This window comes from Micromys minutus (assembly GCF_963924665.1).
Source record: "Micromys minutus genome assembly, chromosome: 17".
In the NCBI taxonomy this organism is placed as follows: domain Eukaryota; kingdom Metazoa; phylum Chordata; class Mammalia; order Rodentia; family Muridae; genus Micromys; species Micromys minutus.
In genome coordinates this window covers 8,438,975-8,458,720 of record NC_137952.1, presented here as the reverse complement: position 1 = coordinate 8,458,720, position 19,746 = coordinate 8,438,975, and positions in this window count along the sequence as shown.

Here is a 19,746-nt window from a genome sequence, read left to right as displayed (position 1 = left end):
AGTGCACACGGAAAGTGCAACCCCCTAGCCCTACCTGATCCAGGGACCAGGAACACAACTTTGGAACTTCGGTTACCACCTGGCGGACAATCTGACACCTAAACCAATAGAGATCCAGGGACACAGACCAGATACAAGGGAAAGGCAAGAACATATCACTGACAACAAGATGGCAAGAGGAAAGAGAAAGAGTATGTCCCAAGAAAACCAAGACAACCTGGCAAAACCAGAATTCAGCTCTCCCGTAACAGCAAATATTGGAATGCCAAACAGTCCAGAAAAAGAAGAAACAGACCTGAAATCATACCTCAACATGCTGATAGAGATACTTAAACAAGAATGGGAGGAAAAGCAAAAATATTCAGAAGCTTTTAGAGAGGAAACAAGAAAAACTCTCAAAGAACTCAAAGAACTAGAGGAAAACAGAACCAAAGAGATGAAGGAGTAGAAGAGGGAATTTAAAACAGAAATTGACACAATAAAGAAAACACAAAAAGAGATAACCCTAGAGGTAGAACACCTAAAAAAAATCAGGAATCACAGAAAAAAGCATTTCCAATAGACTACAAGAGATGGAAGAAAGAATCTCAGGGGCAGAAGACAACATTGTAAACATAGACAAAACAACCAGAGAAGATGCAAAAAACAAAAACCTCCTAACACAAAATGTCCAGGAAATCCAGGACACAATGAGAAGATCGAACCTAAGGATAATAGGAATAGAAGAGGGAGAAGAGTATCAACTAAGAGGACCAGTAAATATCTTCAACAAAATAGTAGAAGAAAACTTCTATAACCTCAAGAATGAGATGACCACGAGCATAAAAGAAACTTTCAGAATTCCAAATAGGTTGGACTAGAAAAGAAATACCTCCCGACACATAATAGTAAAAACTTCAAGTGTTCAAAGCAAAGAAAGAATACTAAAAACAGTAAGGGAAAAAGGACAGGTAACATATAAAGGCAGACCAATCAGAATCACACCCAATTTCTCAACAGAGACTATGAAAGCTAGAAGAGCCTGGACAGACATCATTCACACACTGAGAGAGCAAAAGTGCCAGCCCAAGCTGCTATACCCAGCAAAACTATCAAACACCATAGATGGAGATATGAAGATATTTCAAGACAAATCTAAATTTACACAATATCTGAACACAAACCCAGCACTACAACAAATTATAAGTGGAAAACCCAATAAAAGAGGGGAACTACATCCTAGTAAAAACAAGAAAACTCCTAAGCAAAAAAAAAAAAAAAAAAAAAAAAAAAGAAGAAGAAAAAGACATAGACACAACCCAACCTACAAAAGCAATATTAGCAGGAAACAGAAACCACTATTTTTATATATCTATTAACATGAATGGACTCAACTCCCCAATAAAGAGACATAGGCTATCAGACTGGATACATAAACAAAATCCAGCATTTTGCTGCATACAGGAAACTTATCTCAGAGACAAGAACAGACACTATCTCAGAGTTAAAGGGTGGAAAAAAAAAACTTCCAAGCAAACAGCACCAAAAAGCAAGCTTGAGTGGCTATTCTAATATCGAATAAAGGAAATTTCTAAACAAAAGTTATTAAAAAAAGATTAGGAAGGACACTTTTTACTCATTACCAGGGAAATCTGTCAGGAGGGACTCTCAATCCTTAACATATATGCTCCAAATAAAAAAGCACCCACATTCATAAAAGAAACCCTACTAAAACTCAAAAAAATACATTTCACCTCACACAATAATAGTGGTAGACTTTAATACCCCACTATCACCAATGGACAGATCATGGAAACAGAAACTAAACAAGGACACTGCAAAACTAGCAGAGACTTTGAACCAACTAAAATTAATAGATATATACAGAACATATTATCAAAAAGTAAAAGAATACACCTTCTTCTCATCACCCCATGGCATCTTATGGAAAACTGGCCACATAATTGGAATATAAAACAAGCCTCAATTGATATAAGAAGATTGAAATACTCCCATGCATCCTCTCAGATCACCATGGTCTACAGGTGTTCTTTAACAACAACATAGACAACAAAAAGCCCACATACACATGGAAACTAAGCAACTCTCTATTAAATGATAGCAGAATCAAAGAAGAAATAAAGAAAGAAATTAAGGATTTTTTAGAATTCAACAAAAATTAAAACACAACATACCCAAACCTATGGGATGCAATGAAAGCAGTACTGAAAGGAAAATTCATAGCCCTAAGTGCTTCCAAAAAGAAACTGGAAAGAGCTTACATCAAGAACCTGACAGCACAGTTAAAAACCCTAGAACAAAAGGAAGCAGATATAACCAAGAAGAGTAGACGGCAAGAAATAATCAAAACTAGGGAAGAAATAGACCAAATAGAAACAAAAAGATCCATTTGAAAAATCAACAAAAACAAGAGTTGGTTCTATGAGAAAATCAACAAGATTTCTAAAGTCCTGGCTGGAGCAATTAGACAGTAAAAGGAGATCAAGGGGATACAAATTGGAAAGGAATAGATAAAAACATCACTCTTTGCTGATGACATGATAGTGTACTTAAGTGACCCGAAAATTCCACCAGAGAAGTCTTACAGCTGATAAACCAGTTCAGCAAAGTAGCTGGATCCAAAATTGACTCAAACAAATCAGTAGCCTTCCTATACTCAAAGTTCAAACATGTGGAGAAAGAAATTTGGGAAAAGGTAACCTTCACAATCATCACAAAAACTATGAAATACCTTGGTGTGAATCTAACTAAGCAAGTGAAGGACATGTGTGACAAGACCTTCAAACCTCTAAAGAAGGAAATTGGGGATGATCTCAGAAAATGGAAAGATCTCCCATGCTCACATATTGGAAGGATCAACATTTTAAAAATGGCCATCCTACCAAAAGCAATCCACAGATTCAATGCATTTCGCATCAAAATTCCAACCCAGTATTTCATTGAATTGCCAAATTTAATGTGCAATTTCATATGGAACAACAAAAGACCTAGAATAGCGAAATCCATCCTCAACAACAAGAAAACATCTGCTGAAATCACTATCCCTGACCTCAAGCTAGATTACAAGGCAATTGTGTTGAAAACTGCATGGTACTGGTACAGAAATAGGTATGTAGATCAATGGAATAGAATAGAAGATCCAGATATGAGCCTTCAGGTATATGGTAACCTGATTTTTGACAAAGGAGCCGTATACATTCAATGGAAAAAGGACAGCATATTCAACAAATGGTGCTTGTCCACCTGGCACTCAGCATGCAAAAAAATGAAAATAGAGCCTTTCTTTCCTTTTTTTTAACGACTTTATTTTACAAAACAAAGATAAATGTACAGATTTTAAACATTTTTTGCTTAAAATTATACATATTTGTCAGTACTGTTTTTTCAGATATTAAAATAATTTTTACATAAAACTATGTGAATATATTTTTTAGTCAGTTCTTGATTTTTTCAAGGGCTTGACAGTATGCATTGAAAACCTAATAGTTACAATAAGAGTAAAGTACATGCAAAACAAAACGCAACATGGAAATAGTCAAAGTCTTCTTGTTTTGTAAATATATTTTTTTGTTTTCTTTATTTCTTGGACTTCATACAGTCTGTGAGTTGTTTCTGGGGGCGTGCAAGCCTCTGGGGTTAGCATCCCAATATCAGTGACTGCATATTATGTCTGTTCTTTTGTGACTGGGTTATCTCACTCAGGATGATATTCTCTAGTTGCAACCATTTTCTTAAGAATTTGGTTATGTCATTGTTTCTGGTGGATGAGTAGTATTCCATTGTGTAAATGTACCAAAATTTTTGTATCCATCAGCATTTTGCTGCATACAAGAAACTCATCTCAGAGACAAAGACAGATACTATCTCAGAGTTAAAGGGTGGGAAAAAAACATCCAAGCAAACTGCTCCAAGAAGCAAGCTGGAGTGGCTATTCTAATATCAAATAAAGTAAATTTCCAACCAAAAGTTATCAAAAAAGATAAAGAAGGACGCTTTTTACTCATTACCGGGGAAACCGATCAGGAGAAACTCTCAATTCTTAACATATATGCTCCAAATAAAACAGCACCCACATTCATAAAAGAAATCCTACTAAAGCTCAAAAAATATATTTCATTTTACACAATAATAGTGGGAGACTTTAATACCCCACTCTCACCAATAGACAGATCATGGAAACAGAAACTGAACAAGGACACTGCAAAACTAGCAGAGACTTTGAACCATCTAGAATTAATAGATATATATAGAACATATTATCCTAAAGTAAAAGTATACACCTTCTTCTCAGCATCCCAAGACACCTTCTCGAAAATTGACCGATTGAAATGATTGGACACAGAGCAAGCCTCAATCGATATAAGAAGATTGAAATACTCCCATGCATCTTCTCAGATCATCATGGTCTACGGCTGGTCTTTAACAACAACAAAGACAACAAAAAGCCCACATACACATGGAAACTAAACAACGCTCTGTTAAACGATAGCATAGTCAAAGAAGAAATAAAAAAAGGAATTAAGGATTTTCTAGAATTCAATGAAAATGAAAACACAACATTCCCAAACCTATGGGATGCAATGAAACCAGTACTGAGAGGAAAACTCATAGCCCTAAGTGCTTCCAAAAAGAAACTGGAGAGAGCTTACATCAGCAACCTGACAGCACAGCTAAAATCCCTAGAAGAGAAGGAAGCAAATAGACCCTTACTTATCTCCTTGTAGAAAGCTCAAGTGTAAGTGGATCAAAGATCTCCACATTAAACCAGATACACTGAAACTTTGAGATGAGAAAAGAGGGAAAACCTTAGAACACATAGGTACAGGAGAAAATTTTCTGAATAAAACACCAATCGCTCAAGCTCTAAGGTCAAAGATTAACAAATGGGACTTAATGAGATTGCAAAGTTTCTGTAAGGGTAAGGACATTGTCAAGAAAACAAAATGGCAGCCAACAGAATGGTAAAAGATCTTTACCAACTTACATCATATAGAGTCTTAATATCCAAGGTATACAAAGAACTCAAAAGGTAGACACTGGAGAATCAAACAACCCTATTAAAAAATGGCGTACAGAGCTAAACAAAACATTCTCAGCTGAAGAATATCGAATGGCTGAGAAACATCTGAGGAAGTGTTGGACATCTTTAGCCATCAGAGAAATGCAAATCAAAACAACCCTGAGATTCCATCTCACAGCAGTCAGATTGGACAAGATCCAAAACTAGGTGACAACAGATGCCTGCGAGGTTGTGGAGAAAGAGGAACACTTCTCCACTATTGGTGTGGTTGCAAACTAATACAACCACTCTGGAAATCAGTCTGGCGATACCTAAGAAAATTGGACATAGTACTACCTGAAGACCCAGCTATTCCACTTCTGGGCATATACCCCAGAGACACTTTAATACACAACAAAGATTTATGTACCACAATGTTCATAGCAGCTCTTTTTATAATAGCCAGAAGCTGGAAAGAACCCAGATATCCTTCAGAATATGAATGGATACAAAAATTGTGGTACATTTACACAACGGAATGCTACTCAGCCACCAGAAACAATGCCTTAACCAAATTCTTAAGAAAATGGCTGCATCTAGAAAATATCATCCTGAGTGAGATAACCCAGTCACAAATGAACAGACATAATATGCAGTCATTGATAGTGGGAAGCTAACCTCAGAGGCTCACACTGCCCCAGAAACAACTCACAGACTGTATAAAGTCCAAGAAAAAAGAAAACAAAACAAAAAAATATAGTCATGCTGAATTCTTACCTACCAAGTATACATTGACAATTTCTAGGTTGTACCCTGTATTACATGTACTGTCTAGTCATTGTTAAAAAAAAAAATTTTTACACACCAAGAAAACTTTGACTATTTCCAGGTTGCATCTTGTTTTACATGTACGTTTTGCTCATTGTAACTGGTGGGATCTTGATCACACTATCAAACCTTAAAAAAAATAAAACAAGTACTGACATAAATGTTTTATATACTTTTATGCAAAAAATTCTTAAAATCTGTACATTTATCTTTGTTCTTTAAAATAAAGTTTAAAAAAAAGAGAACAAGCTTTCAGGTAAAAGGGGTGAGATGAGAAAATTTAAAAGTCTTTAGGAAACAACTCAGAAAGAAGTCAAATGACTTGTCTATCAGCAGTTCTAGTTCCTTGTTCAGAAAGTAACATTGCCAAAATTGTGAGTAAGTTTGTGAAGGAAGGCAGTCCTGGTGATGAAGTATCTACCAGTTAGCTACAGGCCTAGCCATAGGAGGAACTTGTGGTTCTTGAACTGTTTTAACCCAATATAGATATTTTGCATTAAAATTACTATTACTTTTGTTGGCAGTATGGCTTTGGAGCCATGCATTGATATTCTTTTTCTTTCTCTGAATATTGCTTCAAGAAGACATTTAGGTAAGGACTTATGATGCGGGACTGACCTACTCACCTGATCACAAAAGATCACAGCTCAGTAAGCAAGAGGACATCTTGTTGCCATTAATAAGCAGAAGAGGGTTCATGGGAGTTAGTGTGACATAGGTAGGTGTTGTTGCACACTTACAGAACAGGGTTGATGGGAGTTAGTGTGACATATGCAGGTGTTGTTGCACACTTACAAGAGAGGGTTGATGGGAGTTAGTGTGACATAGGCAGGTGTTGTTGCACACTTACAGGAGAGGGTTCATGGGAGTTAGTGTGACATAGGCAGGTGTTGTTGCACACTTACAGAAGAGGGTTCATGGGAGTTAGTGTGACATAGGCAGGTGTGGTTGCACACTTACAGAAGAGGGTTCATGGGAGTTATTGTGACATAGGCAGGTGTTGCACACTTACAGAAGAGGGTCCATGGGAGTTAGTGTGACATAGGCAGGTGTTGTTGCACACTTACAGAAGAGGGTGAATGGGAGTTAGTGTGACATAGGCAGGTGTGGTTGCACACTTACAGAAGAGGGTTCATGGGAGTTATTGTGACATAGGCAGGTGTTGCACACTTACAGAAGAGGGTTCATGGGAGTTAGTGTGACATAGGCAGGTGTTTTTGCACACTTACAGAAGAGGTTTCATGGGAGTTAGTGTGACATAGACAGGTGTTGTTGCACACTTACAGAAGAGGGTTCATGGCAGTTAGTGTGACATAGGCAGGTGTGGTTGCACACTTACAGAAGAGGGTTCATGGGAGTTATTGTGACATAGGCAGGTGTTGCACACTTACAGAAGAGGGTCCATGGGAGTTAGTGTTACATAGGCAGGTGTTGTTGCACACTTACAGTGAAGTACCTGAGCGCATAGATTTACAAGGGATAAAACTTTAAATAGAAACCTCATTCTTTTGGGAAGGAATAAAAATTGCTGATGAAGTTTTTTTGGAAGAATAGAACTCGGGCACACTAAAATCAAACATTATTAATTTATCATCTAAATCAATATATTAACAAAGAATATATTATTAATATAAGATTTGGAAAACTTTCATGAAAAATTATTAAGTAAACAGACAAACAGCCATCATAACCTTATCTCTTTTGATACCAGTCTTTCCTATTTTTAAAACTAATGCATTTGTTTTATGAAATTATATACATTCTCCAATATAGACCATCTACTTAACAAATATTCTTCTTCCATGTGACCACGTATTATATATTTTGTTTAAAGATGTATTTATTTATTTTTGTATATAAGTACACTGTCGTTTTCTTCAGACACATAAGAAGAGGACATCAGATATTATTACAGGTTGTTGCAAACCACCATGTGGTTACTGGGAATTAAAGCCAGAACCTCTGGAAGAAGAGCCAGTGCTCTTAGCTGCTGAGCCATCTCTCAAGTCCCACAAAATATTATGTTTATTGTTTATATACTCTTTTATATACTCATTGCTAATCTACAATTTATAACCAAAACATCTATTACATACAAAAATATCAAACAATAGAATTGTATGCTTTCATGTAGTTTTTTTAAGAAATAAAATAGACCTTTCAAATCTTAATACTTCATTGAAAATAACACTTAGAAAAAAGTTCTTTACTCAGGAATTGCTTAAAAAGTCTTTTGGATAATCAAATTTAAACTGAAGTAAATTTCTCAATTACTTCTATAACAGAACTGTAATAATTGGATATTTATCTAAAAATCTTAAAGGACAATAGCAATTACAAATAAATAAGAACTTCCACATTAAAATAAGCCAGTAATATATACAGAAAGTAACATGCAGAAAGTGTTTCATCTCCTATAGCTAAATTTCTCTTTAATTTTTGTTCTGACCACACACACAAAACTACACGGGTATCTCTTAGAAGCCAAAGAGAGTAAAATATTCAAATGTTAATAATAGCACACACAAACACACACACACACACACACATCCACAGATCTATATATTACACATACCATATATTACAAACACACTTACATATGTGCAATAAGTCTGTTTCATTAATAAAAATTAATGTGAGCATCTAAAAAAAGAGTCTGCTTATTTTAGGTTCAGAGTGAATGAAATAGGAGTAAACTTTTATAATCTGTAACTAGAAATAAATTAAAGAACACAAGTACAACTAGAAACTAAAATTTAAGGCACAATTTACTCAGTGGAACAAGGTTTTTTAGTAACTGTGACTATCACATTCGCTGAAGCAGTTTAATTAATCAAATGTATGTAATATTTAGTCCCTACACACACTATTCTAAGGACTTTTATCTATTTATTACGATAAGTGATCACACACATTTTAAAGTTGGCATTACCCTATTTTATAGTTATGGAAATATAGTCAGAGGAAGCTGCCTAGAGGCATGTGTCTTATCAATAATACAGCCTGATTTCAAACTGAAGCTCTTAAGAGCAGCATGATTCCTCTGTCTAATTTATCATGTTAGAATAGTTAACAAATTCCTGTTATTATATGTAGGACAGTTTGAGAAATTTTTCAACTGGATAAACATAGGTTCAAATGTAATTACCCAGGCTCAACTAAAAACTCTTTGATTACACTAGTCTACATATCATTCTTAATGAGCGTCATTGATCATCTAGATGAATCTGTTTTTTACCTTTATCAAAGTTAGGAAAAGAAAGTCATGAAGAAAATGTGGCTTTTATAATGTTCAGGTCTTAAATACAAAGTTTATTATTGAATATTAGTGATCTTTTCTCAGTTAATTAAAAATATAATTTCTATGATTGTGTGACTACAAGAAACCTGAAGGAAGAATACTTACGCTTTTGTTTTCCCAGGCTTGATCAGCAAGCATTTGTATCCATCCCAGGCTCATCTTCCCAGGATAGTCTATACCTACCATATGTTTTGGTTACACACTTCAATCATCAATCAAGAAAATACCCACAGGCATTTGTAGGTAGGTTCCTAGGTTTTGGTTTCATGTTCCCAGTTGACATTAGTTTGGGTCAGGTTACCAAAGTCACTAGAACAGTCAATATTATAACTTACTTCAGCCTTCTTATTATCTGACAAACATAATTTACTTTTTAAATTAATTTTTATAATGATATTTTTCTTTCCTACCATGATTTGCATGTATACAGTTGCAGGGATTCAATTATTCTTATTCACTTTACATCCTAAATCCAAGCCAACTTCCTTCCTCTCCTCATACCTCGTTTGTCCACCTCATTTTCTCCACAGAGAAGGGTAGGTTCACCCCATGACAAGTCAAATCTCAGTAAGCAATTCTCTAGTGAGCAAAAAAAAAAAAAAAAAAAAAAAAAAAAAAAGCAAATCAGGTAGAATAAAGAAACCCAAAAGCAGTCAACCGAGTCAGAGACAGCCTCCATTACAATTGTTAAGGGATTCACATGAAGAATAAACTGAACATTTGCTACATATATATAGGGGGCCTAGCTCCAGCCCAAACATACTCCTTGGTTGTTAGTTCACTCTCTGTGTGCCCCTATGAGACCAAGCTAATTGAATCTGTAGTTCTTCTTGTGGTGTTCTTGACCAGTTGATGTCACTCAATCCTTTTTCCTGTTCTCAGATGCAGAAAGATGCACATGGGGTGTATTCACTTATAAGGGGATACTAGCAATGAAGTATAGGATAACACTGATGCAAAAATCCACAGATCCAAAGAAGCTAAGTATCAAGGAGTTCCCAGGGAGGATGACTGAATCTCAGTCAGAAAGGGGAAATAATGGGCGTAAGAGGTAAATGAAAGGAATTGGGTGGAGGAGGGAATCGGAAGGAACCGTAGGAGTGGATCACATGTGGGAAGAATGAAGGAGAGAGGGCCATGAGCTAAAACAGAAATACAGAAATGTAGGGGTGGGGCAGCTCTGGATGAACTAGAGACCTACAATTGGTGAGGCTTTCAGGAGTGTGCTGACCCTAGCTGAGACTCCTAAAAGTGGGGGATATGTATCCTGAGCTGGCCACCTCGTACTTAAAGTTGATGGAAGGCGATACCAGCTTGGACACAAAATTTTTTACCCATAATTTGTCCTGCCTATAAAATATGGAGAGATAAAGATGGAGCAGAATTTGAGGTAATGGCCAAGCAATGACAGCATGACTTGAGACCTATTGCATGAGAGAGATTCAACCACTGAAACTGTTAGTGATATTATGCTATGCTTGCTGAAAGAAACTTAGCATTACTATATGCTGAGAAGCTTCATACAGATGCTGATGGAAATAGATGTAGAAACCCAGAGCAAGCATCAGGAATTGCTCATGATTTTAATTTAATTTTATTTTCTTTATCTCTGTGTGTATTTTGTTTACTTTCATGTCTGTGTATCATGTGCATGCCTGGTGCCTACAAATGCAAGAAGAGGACATCTACCATACTTATTTAAAAGTGGAGTTACTGAAAGTTATATGAGTGATGGAAAACTGGGCTCTAGCTCTGAACTATTAAATCAGATTTCAAATTCCAACCTGTTTGAGTTTTGAATGCATTTCCTACTCTCTGCTTCACTACTGTAAATGGAATATAATCAGTCTGCCTAAGTGCCTAAGACAAGAGTTAACTCACCATAATCTTGAGTTGGGTGTGAGAAAAAAACCCATTCTCACTAAAGTTTCTTTTGTGAGGAGTTTTAGAACTGTAACAGAAAAGAAAACTAAGATAACTAATAAGTAAGGCTATCTCCTCAAACATTTAAAAACTATGGTGCAATCAATCAAAATTGTTCAGTGTTTATATATGTATATGTGCATGTCTGTTATGAATATTCAACTTGGGTACTTGGACAATCAATAGTATTTCTCCAATTTAAGGATAAAATTAGAATCTTTAAAACAAGAGATACATACCCTAGATTACTATAACTTCTGCTGTATCTTAAATTTGTGTGATATTGGTAGTGCATATAATATTACCCAGCTGGAAAAACATGTAACATTTGTAATATACTGCCTGACTTTCATTTCTTGGCATAACACATTCTAGTTCCAGCTGCCAAATATCATATGATAAAATTTCATTGTATTCATGATTGAATATTATCTCAATATATGTTACGTAAAACAACATATTGTATAATAAATTGCTGTTGATATATACCATTGATATATATATATATATATATATATATATATATATATATATATATATATATATATATATTTGTTGAGTTTCTAATAAAATGATTGTTCTTGTAAATAGAATATAAATGAGCTACTTTAAGATCCTAACATATAAATTAACTCCCCATGATGGAACTTATCATTTTTTATATTTGCTGTACCAATGTATTTTCCTATCAAAATTGTTAAGACATTTTCTTTCATATATGTCTTTATTCATTCAATATTATCATTACAATAATGAGTGTCCTAATTGAAGTAAGATGATATTATTTTATTCATGATTAATCATATTGAGCATGTTTTATTTTAATGACCATTTATGCATCTTTTTTATATCTTGCTCCCAAATTCCATTTCCACTGAAAATTGGATATTAAACCTTTTCTTTTGAATTGTTGACATTATATATTTTCATATCAGTCACCCCATCACAATACTTTCCATAGTCTCTCTCCTTCTCCTCTGAGAGTGTGGGGGCTCTTGCATAGTTTCCCCAGCCTGGCACGTTATGTCTCCAGGAAGCTAGGCACATTATCTCCCACTGAAGCAAGAAAATATTTGTTGGTGCAGCACACATGATTTCTTCCAGAGTGAAATACAGAAATAAAGTGTTCCACAACTCCTCTGGCACACGCGTTGTGCATATTTGTCAATGAGTAGCTGGGGAGAGTAATATGTACAACTTAAAGCAGCAGTGCTCCATCACTATGCAACCTGGAATAAGGGTGTCAGTAAACCTGAGCAGCAGGATGCTGAGATGTGTGCCTCAGATCTATTGATTTTCATGTAATACATTGCATTCACAAAAGCAAGCCCTTTACTGACACTCCATGTACAATTAGACAATATACTTTAAAACAACTGTACTTTGTAATGGGAGGCTCTTGTAATTGAACATCCTCCAAGGACAAGCCTGGACCCCACTTCAGATTCCTTGAGAACCTGACAGAAGTTCAAGTGCCTGCAAAGTAAAGTGGCAAGGTCAGCTGTCTACATGTTTGGGAGAAATGACAGAAGGTCTACGCCTTATCAAAGATACGGGGTTTAAGATCACCCATCTAAATTTTCAGTGAGATGCTGATAGGAGAAAGAGCTCCACTTCAGAGGAACACTGATGAAATAAAAAGACAAGTAATACCAACATAGCATTTTGTCAAGATTCAACTGTAGTCTCAGGATTCTAACATGTGGAACAAAATAACATTCAATTAGGAGAAAATAATATGGAGCTGATACAAGTATTTATTTAGTAATATTCTTTAGGGAAATTTGGTGAAATCTACCTTATATCATCAGTGTTTATATAATTTAAAGATGAACTGAAAATTCTAAACATGAATGTTATATTTGAATTGCCAAATATAAAGGTAAATACCAATTTACTGCTTTCAGTTGAACACAGAAATATAAAGCAGTTCTGTATAACAGCATTACACCAAGACATGGATATTTGTCGTGATTTAGAAAGAAAAGCAAACTTTAAAAATAAAATCGATTACTTATGAATATAGTGAAATAATTGTTCTTTAAAACGTAAATATCATTGCTTGTAAATATCAATTTATTAATACTTAGAAAGACACATGCTAAAACTGACTTTTAAGAATATTATAACTTATAAAAGGAGGTACTGTAAATATGCTGTTTTACTTTTTATTAAGATGCGATGTAGCAGATCTTCATTGCATTGTTGGTTTGCTTTTTTCCACACTTTATTCCTCCACTCCTAGCTTTAACCCCTAACACTAGGTAGAAAAGATGGAATAGTGCCAGTTGGACCAACACAAGTTGTTGAAGAAGCTGTCCTTTTTCCAATGAATGTTTACAGCTTCTTTATCAAAAATCAGGTTACCATATATGTGAGGGTTAATTTCTGGATCTTCTGTTCTATTCCATTAATCCACGTGCCTATCTCTGTACCTGTACCATTCAGTTTTTAACACAATTGCCTTGTAATATAGCTTGAGGTAAGGGATGGTGATTCCTGCAGATGTTTTCTTGTTGTTATGCATGAATTTCACTATTCTAGGTCTTTTGTTATTTCAGATGAAATTGCACATCGTTCTTTCTAATTCTATGAAGAACTGGGTTGGAATTTTGATGGGGATTGTACTGAATCTGTAGATTGCTTTTGGTGAGATGGTCATTTTACAATGTTGATCCTTCTTATCCATGAGCATGTAAGATGTTTCCATTTTCTGAGATCTTCCTTGATTTCCTTCTTTAGAGATTTTAAGTTCTTGTCATACAGGTCCTGTACTTGCTTTGTTAGAGTCACACCAAGGTATTTTATATTGTTTGTGACTATTGTAAAGGGTATCTGTTCCCTAATTTCTCCCCATGTTGTCCTTTGAGTCAAGGAAGGCTACTGATTTGTTTGGGTTAATTCTATATCCAGCCACTTTGCTGGACTTGTTAATCAGCTGTTGAAGTTCTCTGGTGGAATTTTTGAGGTCACTTACATACACTATCATGTCATCTGCAAACAGTGATGTTTTTACTTTCTCTTTTCCAATTTGTATCCCTTTAATTTCCTGTTGCTGTCTAATTGCTCCAGCCAGGATTTTCAGTACTACGTTGAATACGGAAGGGGAGAGTGGGCAGCTTTGTCTAATTCTTGATTTTAGTTGGATACTTCAAGTTTTCCACCGTTCATTGTGATGCTGGCTATTGGTTTGCTATATATTGCTTTTTATATGTTTAGATATGGGCATTGGATTCCTGTTCTTTCCAAGAGCTTTTACATGAAGGGGGGTTGAATTTTGTTAAATGCTTTCTCATCATCTAGTGAGATAATCATGTGTTGTTTGTCTTTGAGTTGGTTTATATGGTGGATTATGATGATGGATTTCTGTATATTATACAATCCCTGAATCCCAGGGATGAAACCTACTTGATCATGGTGAATGATCGTTTTGATGTGTTCTTGGATTCAGTTTGCAAAGATTTTGTTGAGTATTTTGCATCAATGTTCATAAGTGAGATTGGTCTGAAGTTCTCTTTCCTTTTAGGGTCTTTGTATGCTTTAGGTATGAGGGTTATTGAAGCCTCAAAGAATGAGTTAGGTAGTATTCCATCTGATTCTATCTAAAGGGGCCTTTGGTACAGTGAAGGCATATTTGCCCAGTGTAGGGGAATGCCAAGGCACTGATGTTGAGAGGGTGATTGGGAGAGGGAATAGCTTCATGGAAGTAAGTGGGGGATGCATAACATTTGAAATGTAAGTACAGAGAATATCCAATAATAATAGTAATAACAATATTAATAATAATAATGATGATGATGATGATAATGGTAATAATAATAATAATAATAATAATAATAATAATAATAATAATAATAATATAAAGGTTTAGTTGTAAAAAAAAATAAGAGACAAAAATTTCTGGTGAGACATTGGCTGAGAAAGACTGTCAATTGGGTGTTTTCTCTGCCTCTCTAGGCTAGTAGGTACTCTGGCCTCTGGCTCCCGAGTCTTTATTAGTAAAATCAAACCATTGAGACAGTGTTTGAAAATGACATTTTCTGCCTTGGGGTCTTTAAGAAAGCAGATTGAGCAAGCCATGGAGAACAAGCTAATGGCTCCTCAATCCCTTCATGGCCATGGTTGTTGCATCCTGCCTCCAGGTTCCTGCCCTGTTTGAGTTTCTGCCCTGACTGCTTTTCATGGTTAAATGTGATATGGAACATGTAAGTGAAATAAACTCTTTCCTCCAAAAAAATCATCCTGAATGAGGTTGCCCAGTCCCAAAAGGACATGCTTAATATGTACTCAGTGATAAGTCGATATCAGCCAAAAAAAACTGAATACCTACTGTACAACTCGCAAACCATATAAAGATTAACAAGAAAAAAGGCCTAAATGAGGATGTTTCAATCCCATATAGAAGGGAGATAAATAGACTCAAGCAAGGCAGAAAGAGGAACTTGGGTAGAGCAGGAAGCGGTAAGGATCAGATATGTGGGAAGACAGAAGAGAAGTCCAGAGGGCCAGGAGGATCAACAGAAATATGCAGCTGTGGAGACTGTAGGCAGGGGGACCTCTAGAATGTTCCAAAAATCCGGAATTTGAGAGGATCCCAAGACTCAATGAAAATTACCTTAGGAGAAATGCCTAACAGTGTGGAGATGTAACCTGAACAAATCATACTCAATACGTAGACAGGTGATGGGGCCACCCACCCATGTTCAAAATTTTTAACCAAGAATTGTTTCTGTTTAAAGGAAATGCAGGGATAATGATGGAGCAAAACTGAAAGTAAGGCCATCCAGTGACCAGCCCAACTTAGGGTCCATGTCATGCACAGGCACCAGACCCTGACACTATTACCATGTCATCCTTATTTGCTATCCTAGCATGCTATCCTCTGAGAGCTTCTAGCAGCAGCTGACTGAGAAATATGCAGATATTTACAACCAACCATTGGACTGAGGTCAAGAACCCCTATGGAAGTTAGGGAAAAGATTGAAGGTGCTTTAGGGGAGGGCAATACCATATGACGAACAGCAGTGTTAACTAACTTGGACACCCCAGAGCTCCCAGAGCTAAAGCCTTCAGCCAAAGAGCATATATAAGCTGGTTCATGGTGCCCAGCACTTATGTGGCAGAGGACTGTCTTGTCTGGCCTCGGTGGGAGAGAATGTAGCAGATCCTGTATAGATTTGATTCCACTGAAAAGGGGATATGTGTATGTGTGTGCTGAGGAGTTCGAGGTGTTTTGGGGGTGGATTTGGAGGAGTGGATGGGAGAGCACCCTCTCAGAGACAAAGGGGACAAAGAGGGGATGAAGAACTAAGGGATAAGGGAACAGGAAGAGGAGAAATGTAAATGAATAAAATAATTTAAAATATATAAGCAAATAATAAAAGGAATACATCAATAGATGAAAGATATATAAGTAGGTGAGAATTGATTAAAATGACTGTATATATATATTCTACACAAAGTATAACTGCAACTATATTTTTGAAATAATAGCCTAGTAATCACTCATTATTATTAGCTACATATGCGTGCGTATACATATGTATATATATATATAAAGATATATATATATATATATATATATATATATATATATATATATATATATATATATATATATATATATATATATAAAGAGTATTGTATTAACCCAGTTTAACTCATAAGTAGTTGGGGAGCAACAATACAGATTCCAATTTTTCCTGGACTCAGTTTATTTGTTATAATATGTTCATTCTTCTAAAGTGACTATTAGCCGCTTTTTATTTAAAAAATGTCTTTAGCAAACAATTTAATAAACTTTCATTTCATAGTATATTTTAATGAATATCTATAATACTAGCATTGGATACAGGATTTAATTAAAAAATTTAATTCAATTCAATTCTTGGATATTAGAGAGGGAAATTTTGGAGACTCTGAAGAAGCATAGTCCCACTCAGTATTTGTCAACAGCTGACCATATGCTGAATGTCATTGGATTCTCAATCATGGAATCTGATCATGAATTCATAGCCATGCATTAATACAACTCAATTTGAATTATCAGTGTCCCTGAGAATTTTGAATCCATATTCTTAATTGTACTTTGGTAGACACCTCTCTCTCTCTCTCTCTCTGTCTCATTTGTCATTGAAATCAAGAAAGTGACCATATTTCCTGTTATATATTCCTGTGTTTATTTTTTAATTTTTTTAGTAAATATTCTCTGTATTTACATTTCAGATGTTATCATCTTTTCCCCCAATCCCATTCTCTTTCTGCCTCCCATTGCCTCTGTGGAAGGACAACTGTGTTCTTTCCAGATTCTGACTATTACCTCATAAAACTGCCAAGCTTCTGTAAGGCAAATGACATTATAAATAGGACAAAAGGGCAGCCAATGGACTGGGAAAATACATTTACCAATCCTACATCTGATAGAGGGCTAATATCCAATATATACAAATAATTCAAAAAGTTAGACTCTGGAGAATTAAATGACTCTTAAAATGGGGGACAGAGCTAGACAAAGAATTATCAACTGAAGATATTGAATTGCTGGGAAGCTCTTAAAGAAATTTTCAATATCCTTACTTATCACGGAAATGCAAATTGAAACAACCTCAAGAGATTCCACCTCACACAAGTCAGAATGACTAAGATCAGAAAGTCAGGTAACAGCATATGCTCTTGAGGATGTGGCTAAAGAGGAACACTCCTACATTGCTGGTGGAATTGAAAGCTGGTTTGACCACTCTGGAAATCAGTCTGGCAGGTTCTCAGAAAATTGCACATTTTCTATCTGAAGACCCAGCTATTCCACTGCTCGGCATATACCAAGAAATGCTCCAACATATAAGTGAGATTCATGTTCCACTATGTTCATAGTAGCCTTGTTTATTTTATTTTTTTATTGGATAGTTTATGTATTACATTTTAAATATTATCTCTTTTCTCAGTTTACCCTCTCCCATTCTCCATCCTCCTGCTTCTATGAGGATGTTCCATCTCCCACCCACCCACTTCTATCTTAACACCCTAACATTCTGCTACACTGAGGAAACTAGTTTTTACAGGACAAAGGGTTTCTCATCCTATTGATGCCAGACAATGCCTTCCCCTGCTTTATATGCTTCTGGAGCCAGCCATGACTCCCTCCATGTATTCTTTGGTTGGTAATTTAATTCCTGGGAGCTCTGGAATGTCTGGATGTTTGATATTGTTGTTCTTCCTATGAGGTTGCAAACACCTTCAGCTCTTTCAGACCTTTCTGGAACTCCTCCATTGGAGTATCTGATGTTCAGTCTGATGTTTAGCTACAAGCATCTTAATCTGTATTAGTAATGCTCTGGCAGAGCTTCTCATAATTCATCTATATCAGGCTCCTCTCAGCAAGTACTTCTTGGCATTAGCTATAGTGACTGGGTATGGTGACTGCGTATGGAATGGATCCCCAGGTGAGGCAACATCTGGGTGGCCTCTCCTTCAGTCTCTGCTCCATACTCTGTCCCTATATTTTCTCCTGTGAGTATTTCATTTGCCCTCTTAAGAAAGACTGAACCGTACACATATTGGTCTTCCTTCTTTTGAGTTTCAAATGGTCTATGAATTTTATCTTAGGTGTCCAGAGCTTTGGGGCTAATATTCACTTACCAGTGAGTAAACACAATTTGTGTCCTTTTGTATCTGGGTCATCTCACTCAGAAGAGTATTTTCTAGTTTTATCCATTTGCTTAAGAATTTCATGAACTTGGAAAATTATTTCTATACTTCCAGGCTTTTAGCAATGCCCACTATCTTCACTACATTAGCTGACCTAACTCTTTTCTCTCTACTAGTTTTCTGGTGTACAACAAGTTTGCAGGACCACCTAGTGGGTTCAGCCCATGTTTTATGAGTCTATTTTTCTGGGTTGATTCAACTTGTGTATGCATCTTCTGTCTTTCATGGGAACAGAAAAATAGAATCAAATAGGGATGCCACTTAATTTGAACATATTCAAACAATGAATTTTATTAAGGTTATTCATAGGGATATGAGGAATGGGTTTCTTCCTGGAACTAAAAAAGCCTAAAAACTGTTTCTATTATGAAACTCCCAACTATCACACTACTTATACTGTGAAATTTTAAACTCTCTCCTGACATAGTAGACAAAATGCATAACCACCAGGACATTGTATTATGTGAGTTAGGACATTGTTTGGAGAGGTAATTGCATTTTAATATTGTGATATGTATTCATGGAAAGACCTAATGTTTTGGCTAGCCTCATTGATACTTACTAACATAATCAACCTCTATGTTTTCATAATTTTACAAAAATAAGTTTAGCATATGGAACCGTGTTCTATTTTAATAATGGTCCAACTTTTATGTATTTTAATATATGCCACTGCCAACATATTAACAAACTGAAAGTTATACTTTTAGATTCTTTATACAGGCTTCAAAACAAAAATCAAACAATTTCTGAACACATGCTCCAGGCTTTCCCCTGTGAATAACAATGAATGCAAACATCAAGGAAAATTTTTCCCTTAGCTCTGGGCAACATGAGGCTCTCATCAAGATACTGTTGGAAGCTTGAAGTGGATTTTGGCTTATCTCTGTCTTCTGCCTGCTGTCTAACACACTGAAGGGCTGGAGAGGTAGCAGTAAAAGTTCAGCACTAGATAATAGAGAAAAATACTGTTGCCTTTGTGCTTCTTTAT